At 33.7% G+C, this 12,865-nt stretch overlaps 1 protein-coding gene across 1 annotated transcript in view; it reads left to right on the forward strand.

Annotated features, from left to right (window-relative positions):
- Positions 1 to 12,865, forward strand: part of GRID2 (glutamate ionotropic receptor delta type subunit 2) — a 1,498,284-nt gene that overhangs the window by 852,261 nt on the left and 633,158 nt on the right. The gene's annotated exons all lie outside the window — the stretch shown is intronic.

The following is a 12,865-nucleotide window of genomic DNA, read 5'->3' on the forward strand; positions in this document are numbered from 1 at the left end:
AAATAATGCCTGAGTCAACTCTAAAGTGCCAGAAATAGTTAAGAATGTGAAACCCTCCAGCCAAGGATAATTTAGGAGGAAGGACATCTGACTTCCTCCTCTGTAGCAGTCTTATCTGATTAAAGTGCAAACAGCTCCTGGGAAAATTCTAACGAAATGACAAACAGCAAACCCTGAGGTCAGCTGTGTAAACTGGAAGCCTTACTTGGTCAGCTTCCTTTGGGAGTTTCTACCACAGGAGCAAATACTACCAAAATCAACAAGCAGCAGCCTCAGCTAGGGAGATTTTCACTTACCCTCTGTTGAGAGTTAGGTGGCTGAACAGGGGAGAACTTCTGGCCAGGCATGTTGACCAGATACTGTTCTATCCTGAGCTATGGCTTTGGGAGAGTGGGGAGAGGAGTGAGAGTAACTTGATGAGTGCATTTGCAGAGGTGCAAGGACCCTGATGGTTTGTGTTCTTTCCCAGGATGGTGGAGTCCCTGGTTGTGGTTCCAGGACAGAGGGAAAAGCTAATGCTTGTAGTTCACATTTGCTTTCAGTGTCTGCACAGCTTGGGCAAGAGTCCTTATTGGAGCACCTGAAATCACTTGCAGACTGGAGTATGAGCAAGGGAGAGCAGGAACCCCTCCTGACCCCGGATTATAAAAATTGGCATGGCTCAGGAAATCATAGCACAAAAAAGTATGAAATTTGAGGCATCATCCCCCCACACTCTGTTTTAGAATTATGTTCATATAGTTCCTGGGTTTATCTTTGGTGATAGACTTCTGGTATTTTATATTGTCTAGAGTTATTTTTAATGGAATTTCTCTTTCTATCCCTTGCTGCTTTTTGTTTCTATTTTTAAAGAACACTTCACTGCAGAGAGTGCTGAGCATTCATGGAAGCCTTTTAACTTTCTTCTAGAAAGGAAATCAGCTGTCATTTCAAACGAAGATTATCATCACCTGGTCTTCAGAGAAAATGTAGCCTCTGCACACTCTATTGTTGTTGATTAGTCATTTTCAATCATGTCTGACTCTCTGTGACTCCATTTGGAGTTTTCTTGGCAGCGATCCACCCATGGTTTGCCATTCCCTTCTCCAGCTCATTTTACAGTTGAGGAATTGAGTCAAACATGGTCAAGAGACTTACGCACAGTCTTATTGCTAGTTAAGTGTCTGAAAACAGATTTCATCTCATGAAGATTAATCTTCCTGATTCCAAGCCCAATGCTCTATTTACTATTGAGGTCATTGCAAAATTTTTCTTATTCTCCTCAAGTCCTCATAATACTACCTTAAGTCCTAGAATTACTCCTTAACCCATTTTTGTTTTTTCCTCCTTTATCCTTCTCCTTTAGTCATCCTTCATCAACTCTCTTTCCTATTTTTTACTTCAGCTTCTCAAATCATTTCATTTTATTTTTAAACCCTTATTTTCCATCTTAGGATAAATACTGGGTCTTGGGTCTAAGGCAAAAGAGGGGTAAAGGGCTAGGCAATGGAGGTTAAATGACTTGCCCAGGATTACACAGCTAGGAAGTGTCTGAGTCCAGATTTGAACTCAGGACCTCCCATCTCTGGTCCTGGCTCTCAATCCACTGATTCACCTTCCCCTTTCTCAAATCATTTTAAGGAAAACTCTACTTATTCCTAAGAAGTCTAGTATTTTTTTTTAAAACCCTTGTACTTCGGTGTATTGTCTCATAGGTGGAAGATTGGTAAGGGTGGACAATGGGGGTCAAGTGACTTGCCCAGGGTCACACAGCTGGGAAGTGGCTGAGGCTGGGTTTGAACCTAGGACCTCCTGTCTCTAGGCCTGACTCTCACTCCACTGAGCTACCCATCTGCCCCCGAGAAGTCTAGTATTTTTAATGAGAAAGAATATTTGACAAAAGCTTGTTTTTGCATCTATTGAGACTGTCTTATGATTTTTTTGGTTTTGTTATTGATAGGGTTTATTATGCTGATAGTTTTCCCAATATGGAATCAACCCTGCATCTCCAGTAAAAACGTGTTTGTGTGTGTGTGTGTGTGTGTGTGTGTGTGTGTGCACATACATATACACATACACACTAATCTAAGCTAAAGTAAATACCATAGAAAATACTTAGCGTATAGCAAGTTCTTCTGAACTGTAATGAATTTAGCAATGCGTGGATAACCATTTGCTGAAGGTAATTTCTTTGTTGTATAGTTTCAACTATATGGCTTTTGACGTCCTTTCCATATCTGGCCCATTACAGTTTACAAGAGAGTCATAAGGAGATGAGAAGAGGCTATCTTAATAATAGTAGTGACCAATAGCTATGGGTTACATGCATTTCAAAGTTCACAAAGCTTGCAGACATCTCATTTTATCCTCAATGTAGCCATATGAAGCATATGCTTTAGTTATCCCATTTTACAAATGAGGAAACTGAGGCTGGAAGAACTTAAGTGACTTATCCAGGGGTAACACAGAGAATACCAAGGGTATGATTTAGGAAGTTGTGGGGAAAAGTCCTGGACGTGGAGGAAGAGCATATTCTTCCCAACTATATGGTCTTAGTTAAGTTACAACTTCTTTTAGAATCAGTTTCCTTATCTGTGAAATGAAACCAGTCAGTCCCCAAGCATTTATTCAGTATCTAATCACTGTGCTAAGTTCTGGAGTTACTGAAATCCACAAAACAGTAGCTTCTCTCAAGGAGCTCTCAGTTTAGTGGTGGGGTTGTGGGGGAAGAAGAGCCAAACAACTCTTTGCAAAAAAGATAAACATTGTGGTCATATGGGATTCATACCAGGAATCCAGGGTGGATTCAATATTAGGAAACCTATCAGCATAATTGACCAAATCAATAACCAAACCAACAGAAATCATATTATCTCAACAGATGCAGAAAAATACTTGTGACAAAATATTTCTTATTTTAAAAAACTCTATAGCATAGGGATGAATGGGACTTTCCTTAAAATGATAAGTAGTATCTGTCTAAAAGCATCATCAAGCATTATTATAATGTAGACAAGCTAGAAGATGTGGAACCCCACGTAAGAAGATCAACTCTAACTAATCAAGATCTTCCATAAATGGAATACTTGTCTTGTGTCAGGAGTGCTTAGAAAAGCTTCCAATAAGAATTTGTATTTGGCAAAGCTTTTTTTTCAATGACCTTATCCCCTATGGAGGGAATTTTTTTATTTGCTCTTATACTCTCTTACTGGCTCAATTCCCCATCTATAAGCATACTACCTTGCCTAGTATCTACCAAAGGTTCTGTTCTTCCAACTTTCAATCATGATTGTCTATTTCTAATATCTTCTCACTAAAGCCAGAAGCCTGTTCCCTGCTCTCTCCATACTCTTTCTTCATAATGACTAATGTTGGCCTGATTTATGCTCCAGTCTTGATCTATGTCTATGCTTTCTACCCTTTTGTTTCTGGGACTCATTAAGTCAAGGGTACACCTAATGAAAATGCTAAGTGTTAGTCAATATCTAAATTTATTCTGATAGCAACTGCAGGGTGGTTAGAAAAGGAAAAAGAATATATCCACAGTTCAGAGAGGAGGTAATAAAAGAAATTTATTGTAATAGGAGAAAGAGGGCTTCCAGGGGCAGAAATGAGTATGGATAGGGAGAGAATTCCAAGAAACATTGAAGGAAAAAAGACTTCACAGGATGGGAGGACTGATTGGGTCTGGCAAGGTAAGAAAAAGAAAAAGTCAAACTGTAGGGTTTCAAGTTTAGGAGATAAAAAATGATAGAAGTTATATTGCCAAAAATGCATAATTTGGGAAAGGGAAAGAGTGTAAAGGGAATGATGAGGTTGATATTTAAACTGTTAGATTTTATGTTACCTTGCAACAGCCATGTGAAAATCTCCTTTGAAGTGTAGGATATATAGGCCTAAAACTTGTCTGGGAGCTTGGATTGTGTCATTCTGGGAATCATTAGCATAGATAGTTGAAATAGATCACATTGACTAAAATAAAACCACAAAATAAGCTATTTTATGTTGTGACTAATATTCAGGGTGGATTGAATCCAGGCCAAACTTCTGAGAGTGGCATACTTGAGTGAGGAGAAAACAGGCAATGTGATATACATTGTGTAAAGCCCAAAATAGGGATGATGCCAATAAACTAAACATATTAAAGTATGACCTAAATTGCCATCTGTTGAGGGAAAGAAACATCTGTCCTATAGGGCAAAAGCTGAAGATTGGAAATTTCTAATTAATTTCAAAAGCAAGCATTGCAATTTTAAAATAAAGTCTCAAGCTTTAATGAGCATTTTTTCAGTAGATAAAGTTATCCCAATGAGGGGAAATAAAGGATAATAATATTATAAGAACTAAGGAATATAGATCCCCAGGAACCATCCAAGAACAAATTAAAATGGGACTGTGCTTAAGCCACATAAGCTAGTGAAAACTTACACCATGTTATTGCATGTATCTTTTCCCTAAGCATCTTTTCAGTCACATCCACTCAGTTTTCAACTAAAACAAGCAGGTGAGGTAGTTAAGTAATATCCAAAAAATCACATTCAAGGTAACTGGATTCTTATGCCATCTCCTACATGAACTAGTTTTTTTGATTTAAGTCATTTAACTTCCATGGATTTTATCTTCATTTATGAAATGAAGAAAGTCCTTTAACTTATTTATTTTTTTAATATCTCTACTTTAAAATGTTATGTATGGTCATCAACCTATAGAAAAATGAATTGTATCCTTTTGATCCTATTTATAAATTTTATCATATGGATTCTGATTCTTAAACATTTATTGTCAGTAATGAACAAAGCTTTAATTAGGAAGATGAAGTCAGTCAATAAACATTTATTGAATTCCTATTATGTGCCAGTCACTGAATTAAGTAAAAGGAATACAAAAAAATAGTCCCTGCCCTCAAGGAAATAATAATCTAGTGAGGGAAAAAACAAGCAAACAAATATGAACAAACAAGCTATGTAAGAGGATAAGTAATAAATAATTAAGAGAAGGAAAACATGAGAATTAAGAGAGATTGTGAAAGGCTCTCTGCAGAAGATGGGATTATGTTTGGAAATTAGAGGAAAGTAGAGAAGCCAGTAAGTGGAGATAAGGAGGGATAACCTTGCAGGCATGATAGACAAGGAAATATAAAACTCAGAGCCTGGAAATATAGTATACTGTTCATGAGATAACAAAGAGTCCAATATCACTAGTGATCAATGAAAAGAGAGACTGGAAGATAAGAAGTGGATAGATTATGAAAGAATTTGAATGATAAACAGATTGTGTAGTTGTTTTGGGAAGTGATAGGGAACCACCAGAGATGAATAAGGTTGAGAGTGATGTGACTGAGTCTGAACTTCAGAAGAATCACTTTGGGGGCTGAATGGAGGATGGATTGGAGTGGGAGGGACTTGAGGCAAATCATCCCACCTGCAGACATTATCAGAGGAGAAAGGAGATAGTGAAGAGATTTTGGAAAAAGTAAAACTTGCAGGCCATGGCAATAGATTAGACATGGAGCTTGAGAGATATTAAAGATTTGATTATTATTTTTAGGTTTCAAGCCTAAGGGACAAGGAAATTGTTGGTGCCCTTGACAGACACAGAGAAGGTAGAAGATGGGAAGAGTTTAGGAAGAAAGAAAATGAGTTAATTTTGGAACATTTTGAATTTAAGATATCCACTGAATATGCAGCTTGAAATGTCTGAAAGGCAGATGGAGATGTAATTTGGAGGTCAACTAATGGGAATAGATAGATGATGCAGTGGGTTGAGAACCAAACCTAGAGTGGGAGATCCTGGGTTCAGATCTTGCCTTAGGCACTCTAGCTATGTGGCCCTGTGAAAGTCACTTAACCCCCATTGCCTAACCCTTACCTCTCTTCTGCCTTGGAACCAATACACAGTATTGCATCTAAGATAAAAAGTAATGCTTTACAAAAAAAAAAAAAAAGGAATGAGTGGATTAAGTAACAAGTCACAGGAATGATAAAATTTTTAAAGAAAATGATAATGATAAGACAACATACTAAAGCCTATAGAATACAGTAAAAATAACAATTATAGTTAACTATATATCTAAATGCTTATATAAATAAAATAGAGAGAGAAAAGGTCAATAAATTTGGTATACCAATTAAAAACTAAAAAAGAACAAATTAAAAATCCCCAATTAAATACTAAATTGGAAAGCTTAAAAAAATTAAAGGTAACTTTAGTAACAAAATTGAATAGAGAAAATAATTGAATTGATAAATAAAACTGAGTTGCTTTATTTTTAAAAAACAACAAAATAAGCTATTGGTTAATATTTTTTTTGAAAAGGAGAAAACCAAATCACTAGCATCAATATGAAAAGAGTAATTTTACTTTTAATGAAGATGAAATAAAAGCAATTATTGAGTTATTTTGTCCAGTTATATGACAATAAATTCAGCCATTTAAGTGAAATAGATGAATACTTAATATATATACATATATATATATATATATAAATTACCTAGACTAATAGAGGAAGAAATAAAATATCTAAATAAACCTATTTTAGAAAAAAAAGAAATTGAACAGGTCATAAATGAATTTTATAAGAAAGAAGCATCAGGACCAGATGAATCTGTAAGTAAATTTTAACTTACATTTCAAGATCATCTAATTCTATTATTAAATAAATTATTTAGAGCAATTGGTAAAGAAGTCCCACCAAACTCCTTTAACGAAACAAATATTGTGCTGATACCTTCCCCAGGCAAAGCAAAAACAGACAAAGAAATTGATTGGCCGACTTCATTAAAGAATATGCATGTAAAAATCCTAAATAATATATTAGCAAGGAGATTACAACGATAATGTAATTGATTACATAAACAAAAAGTAACAAGAATCATATGATTTTATCAATGCACGTAGAAAAATATTTTGCCAAAATACAACACTCATTCCTATTAAAAATACTAGAAAACAGAGGTATAAATGCAGTTTTCCTTAGAATAATAAAAAGTTTATACTTAAAACCATCAGCAAATGTTATGTGTAATGGGAAAAAAACTTAGATGCCTTCCATATAAGATCAAGAATGCAACAAGTATATCCATTACCACCATTATTTAATATTGAATTAGAAACGCTAGCAATAGCAAAAAGAAAATAAAAAATAAATTGAAGGTATTAGAAGGGGTAAAGAGGTTATAAAACCATCTCTTTTTATGAATGATGTGATGATAAATACACATGCATGCACACACACACACGCACATATATATATATATATATATAATCCTAGAGATTAAATTAAAAAATTAATTGAAACTATCAATATTTTTAGCAATGAAGCTGAATATAAAATAAACACATCATTCATCAACATTTTCATACATCTCCAATAATCTCCTATAAGAAGAGATAGCAAGAGATAAAATATTTAAATTAACCAAAGATAGAATAAAATACCTGGGAATATGTCTGCCAGACTAAACCCAGAAACTATGGGAACATAATTATAAAACACTTTTTTAAAAAATAAAGTCAGATTTAAATAATTGGAGAAATATTAATTGTTCTTGGAAGGACAGAGCCAATATAATTAAATTTATGTAAATTAATCTACTTTAATGCTATCCCAATTAAACTCCAGAAATTATTGTAATTAACTAGAAAAAATAATAAAATTAATTTGGAAAAATAAAAAATCAAGAATATGAAAGGAATTAATGGTGAAAAACTCATGTAAAGTAGTCTAGCAAATTGGCACTAGCTAAGAAATATGAAAGCAGATCAATGCAACAGACATGCAACAAACAGTTGCAAAAGATTATAGTAACCTTGGATTTGAAAAAAAATAAAAATATTAAGTTTTGTGGATAAAAATTCACTATTTGGTATAAATTGTTGGAAAAGTTGAAAAGTGTCTGGCTCAAAAGAGATATAAACCAATATTTGACATCATTTACCAAGATAAGATCAAAATGGATTCATGACCTATGTATAATGGGAGATATAAGGAAATTAGAATGGGAAACATATTATAATTTTTTTAATTTATGGAAAGGAAAAGAATATATGAATAAACAAGAGGCAGAAAGCATTGTGAAATGTAAAATGGATAATTTTGAAAAATGAAATTGAAAAGGTATTGTACAATAAAACAAATATTTCCCAGATTAGAAGGAAATCAGTAACTTGGGAAACAAATTTATAGACAATTTCTTGGAAAGAGATCTCATATGTAAAATATTTAGAGAACTTTGTCAAATATATATCAGCATATGAGCTCCAATTGATAAATTATCAAAAGAACGAATAGGGAGTTTTTGGATATAATGATATGAAGAATGCTCAAAATGATTATTGGTTAGAGAAATACAAATCTAAACAGTTCTGAGATATCATCTCATACTGACTATAGTAATAAAAGGGCAAAATGACAAATGTTGAGGGGGTGTGGAAAAATGAGGACACTTATACACAGTTGATGGAATTGTAAACTGATTCAAAAATTTGGGAGAGCAATCTGGAATAATGATCTAAGAGTTATAAAACTGTATTCATCTTTCGGTTCAGTAATACCACTATTAGGTTGATTTCCTAAGATGATCAAGGAAAATGGAAAAGAAATTATATGTTTTTAAAGATTTATAGCAGCTCTCTTGGTGGTACCAAAGGACTGAAAACTGAAGGAATGCCTATCAATTGGGTAATGACTAAATGATCTATGGCACATGATTGTGATGGAATACTACTATGCTATAAGCAATTATAAATAGGTTTATTTTGGAAAACATGGAAACATCTACCTGAAATTATGAATAATGAAATGAGCAGAACGAAGAGAACAAATTAAACAGCAACAGAAACATTGTTTGAAGAATGATTTGAGTATGTCCACTGTTAAAGAACTGATAAATAGAAATAATTAATAAGAGTTTAATATATAAATCTATCTGTTTGCCAAATTGTGCCTTCTTCAATGGGAGGAGGGGAGAGAATAAGGCAGGGAGTAAACTAGGTATTTAAAAGTAACAAATAAATAAATAATTTAAAAAAATTTAGACTTAGCTAGATTTCTGTTGTCTAATAGTAGCACTAACTGGTTAAATGATTTGCTATGGGTCACATAGTCAAAGTTTATCAGAGAGAGGACTTGAACTTAGGCCTTCCTTGATCAAAGGTCTATATCTTTCCTCCATGTCACTGAGTTTCGAACAAATGAAAAAAAACACCTCAGTATTATTTTTTAAATTGATAGCATGATAATAATTATTTATTTCTTAGCATTCTTTTTAACTCTACAAAATTTTTATAAAAAATGATTATATATCTTTAATGAAAATATTAGAAAGGAACAGATATTTTTGCAGACAATATGGCAAGGTGAGGGTAGGAAATAAATCAGAAGTACCAAGATGCTATTATCATAGCCACAATGTTTAAAATAATTTAAAAATTAAATGTATAATGAAAATTCATAATTATACTATATCAATTAATGGTGAGTAACTCAAATTGCCAAATAAGATTGTAGAAAAAATGAAAACTTTAGTGAAAATACTAGTTAATAGTGCATGTGATTCTTGGCATATCAAAGACAGAGCAATTATAGAATCATACCATTTCACACATACACACACACAATTATTAAGTATTCAGATACCCAACAGTTTAGAAAATAAACCTGAATAATGAAGAAAAAAGTGTGATTGCTTAGTTTTATTGACCAAAAGAAGGTAACATCATTAGTTGATGGTAGGTACAAAAAAAAAAAAAAGCCAAAACCATAGCACATGAGAGGAAAAAAAGATGAATAAAAGAAACATGTTGCTAGACAGTACAATGCAGAAGTAAGGCCATGGAAGTGATAAACAAATGGCAGAAGATGTGGCACAGCTTGAGGAGTGGAGAAGTTGAGAAAAGGACCACAGAAACACAGAGTTGTTACTTATTGGGTCATTGCTTACATAAGTCATCCAATTCATTGCTCTCATTTTGTAGATGAGAAACTGAAATCTAAAGTGTTTATATGAGTAGCCCAAGATCCACAGGAACTTGATGTGCTAAAGGTCCTTCTCACTTACTTTTTTAAAAATATTTATTTTTTAGAAACGTTAACCTGGTTACATGATTGATGGTCTTACTTTCCCCTTCACCCCTCCGACCTCCTCCCCCCGCCATAGCTGATACGCATTTCCACTGGTTTTAACTTGTGTCTTTGATCAAGACCTATTTCCAAATTGTTGATAGTTGCCTTGGTGTGGTAGTTTCGAGTCTACATCCCCAATCATGTCCGCCTCAACCCATGTGTTCAAGCAGTTGTTTTTTTTCTGTTTTCACTCCTGTAGTTCTTCCTCTGAATGTGGGCAGCATCTTTACCATAAATCCCTCAGAAGTGTCCCAGGTCATTGCATTGCTGCTGGTACAGAAGTCCATTACATTCGATTTTACCACAGTGTATTGGTCTCTGTGTACAATGTTCTTCTGGCTCTGCTCCTTTCACTCTGCATCAATTCCTGGAGGTCTTTCCAGTTCACACGGAATTTCTCCAGTTTATTATTCCTTTGAGCACAATAGTATTCCATCACCAGCATATACCACAATTTGTTCAGCCATTCCCCAATTGGAGGGCATCCCCTCATTTTCCAGTTTTTTGCCACCACAGAAAGTGCAGCTATAAATATTTTTGTACAAGTCATTTTATGTATGATCTCTTTGGGGTACAAACCCAACAACGGTATGGCTGGATCAAAGGGCAGGCATTCTTTTATAGCCCTTTGAGCATAGTTCCAAATTGCCATCCAGAATGGTTGGATCAGTTCACAACTCCACCAGCAATGCATTAATGTCCCAATTTTGCCACATCCCCTCCAACATTCATTATTCTCTCCTTCTCTCATTTTAGCCAATCTGCTAGGGGTGAGGTGGTACCTCAGAGTTGTTTTGATTTGCATTTCTCTAGTTATTAGAGATTTAGAACATTTTCTCATGTGCTTTTTGATACTTTTGATTTCTTTATCTGAAAATTGCCTATTCATGTCTCTTGCCCATTTATCAATTAGGAAATTGCTTGAATTTTTATACAATTGATTTAACTCCTTGTATATTTGAGTAATTAGACCCCTGTCAGAGTTTTTTTGTTATAAAGATTTTTTTCCAATTTGTTGTTTCCCTTCTGATTTTGGCTGCATTATTTTTGTTTGTACAAAAGCTTTTTAGTTTGATATAATCAATATCATTTAATTTACATTTTGTAATTTTCTATAACTCTTGCTTGGTTTTAAAATCTTTTCTTTCCCAGAGATCTGACAAGTATACTATTCTGTGTTCGCTTAACTTATTTATAGTTTCCCTCTTTATATTCAAGTCATTCAGCCATTCTAAGCCTAATATCTCCCATATTGTTTTCCAAATTTCCCAGCAGTTTTTGTCAAATAGTGGATTTTTGCCCCCAAAGTTGGGCTCTTTGTGTTTATCATACACTGTCTTGCTGATATCACTTACCCCAAGTCTATTCCACTGATCCTTCCTTCTGTCTCTTAGCCAGTACCATACCATTTTGATGACCCCTGCTTTATAGTATAGTTTAATATCTGGTACTGCGAGGTCACCTTCCTTCACATTTTTTTTCCATTATTTCCCTTGATATTCTGGATATTTTGTTATTCCAAATGAACTCACTTACTTATAACATTTTGAGGATAACAGGAAAGCACTCTGGCTGCCCATCTGTCATCATTTCCTCTTGATGACCACATTGTCTCTTGCTATGGGGCAATTATTTTTCCATTTTTACATGGGGAATTGGGGAGAAAGGGGATAGAATTTCATTATGTTTCTCAGGCCCAAAATACAGAAACCATTCATATTGAAGTTTTACCTGTTTAATTTATGATGGGATAATTCATTCTATATTCATTTTGAGTTTTTAATTCATTTTTAAATTGTTTGAGAGGAATTTGGGAAAGATCAAACAAATCCTTACCTTTTCTCTACTAACTTGGTTCTGTCTCCTTCTACTTACATCTCGTACCAATTCCATTCAGTGGTGTGAATAGCACCAATAAAAGATTCCTCCCCTATACATTTAAACACTTCTTGGAAAAATGGAAATTAGCTTCGTAGCAATTATGTTTAAATCAGCATCTTGTGTTATATGCCATAATAAGCTCTAAATTGAAATGCAGCCTAAATATAAGTGACTATAACATTTAAGAAGAAAAATAAAGGAGACCAAAAGGAATGATCTTAGACAACTATGGTTAAGTGGAGTAGTATGAAACAAATTAGGCATAGAAATGATCTTTAAAAATAGCCAATTTTGATTGCATACAATTATAAAATTTTTTCATAAACAAAAATGGTATAGTTAAAATAAAATAAGAATTTGATAAATGTAGGAAAACCTCAACAGCAAAATTTTCTAGTAAATCTGGTAGCCAATATCCAGCAGATTAGTGGCAAAAGGATGTAAAAAAAAGCATCTTTCAAAAAAGGAAATGAAAAATATCAATAGCCATGTGAAAAATGTTTTAAATAAAATAATGAGAGAAATGCAGATTGCTAACTTTGCACTTTACCCTATACCCTGAGATTGGTATAGATAATGAAAAAATCATAAATGCTTGAGGAACAATAGAAAGACAGGCACATTATTCAACTTTTTCTGGAACTACAAAATAGTCCAACTGTCCTGGATGGAAATTTAGAAATTTGTTATTATTTTGGATGAGCTGCTAGAGTATATAAATGTATATAAATGTATATATATATATGTATATATATTCTATCTCAGTGATATTACTACTATACATATACCTTCTGAAGGTAAAACACTGAAGGAAATGTTCCATGTACACAAAAATATTTATGCTAGCATTTTGGTGGTAGAAAAGAACTATAATAAAATAGA

The sequence above is a fragment of the Gracilinanus agilis genome, chromosome 6, assembly GCF_016433145.1.
Source record: "Gracilinanus agilis isolate LMUSP501 chromosome 6, AgileGrace, whole genome shotgun sequence".
NCBI lineage: Eukaryota > Metazoa > Chordata > Mammalia > Didelphimorphia > Didelphidae > Gracilinanus > Gracilinanus agilis.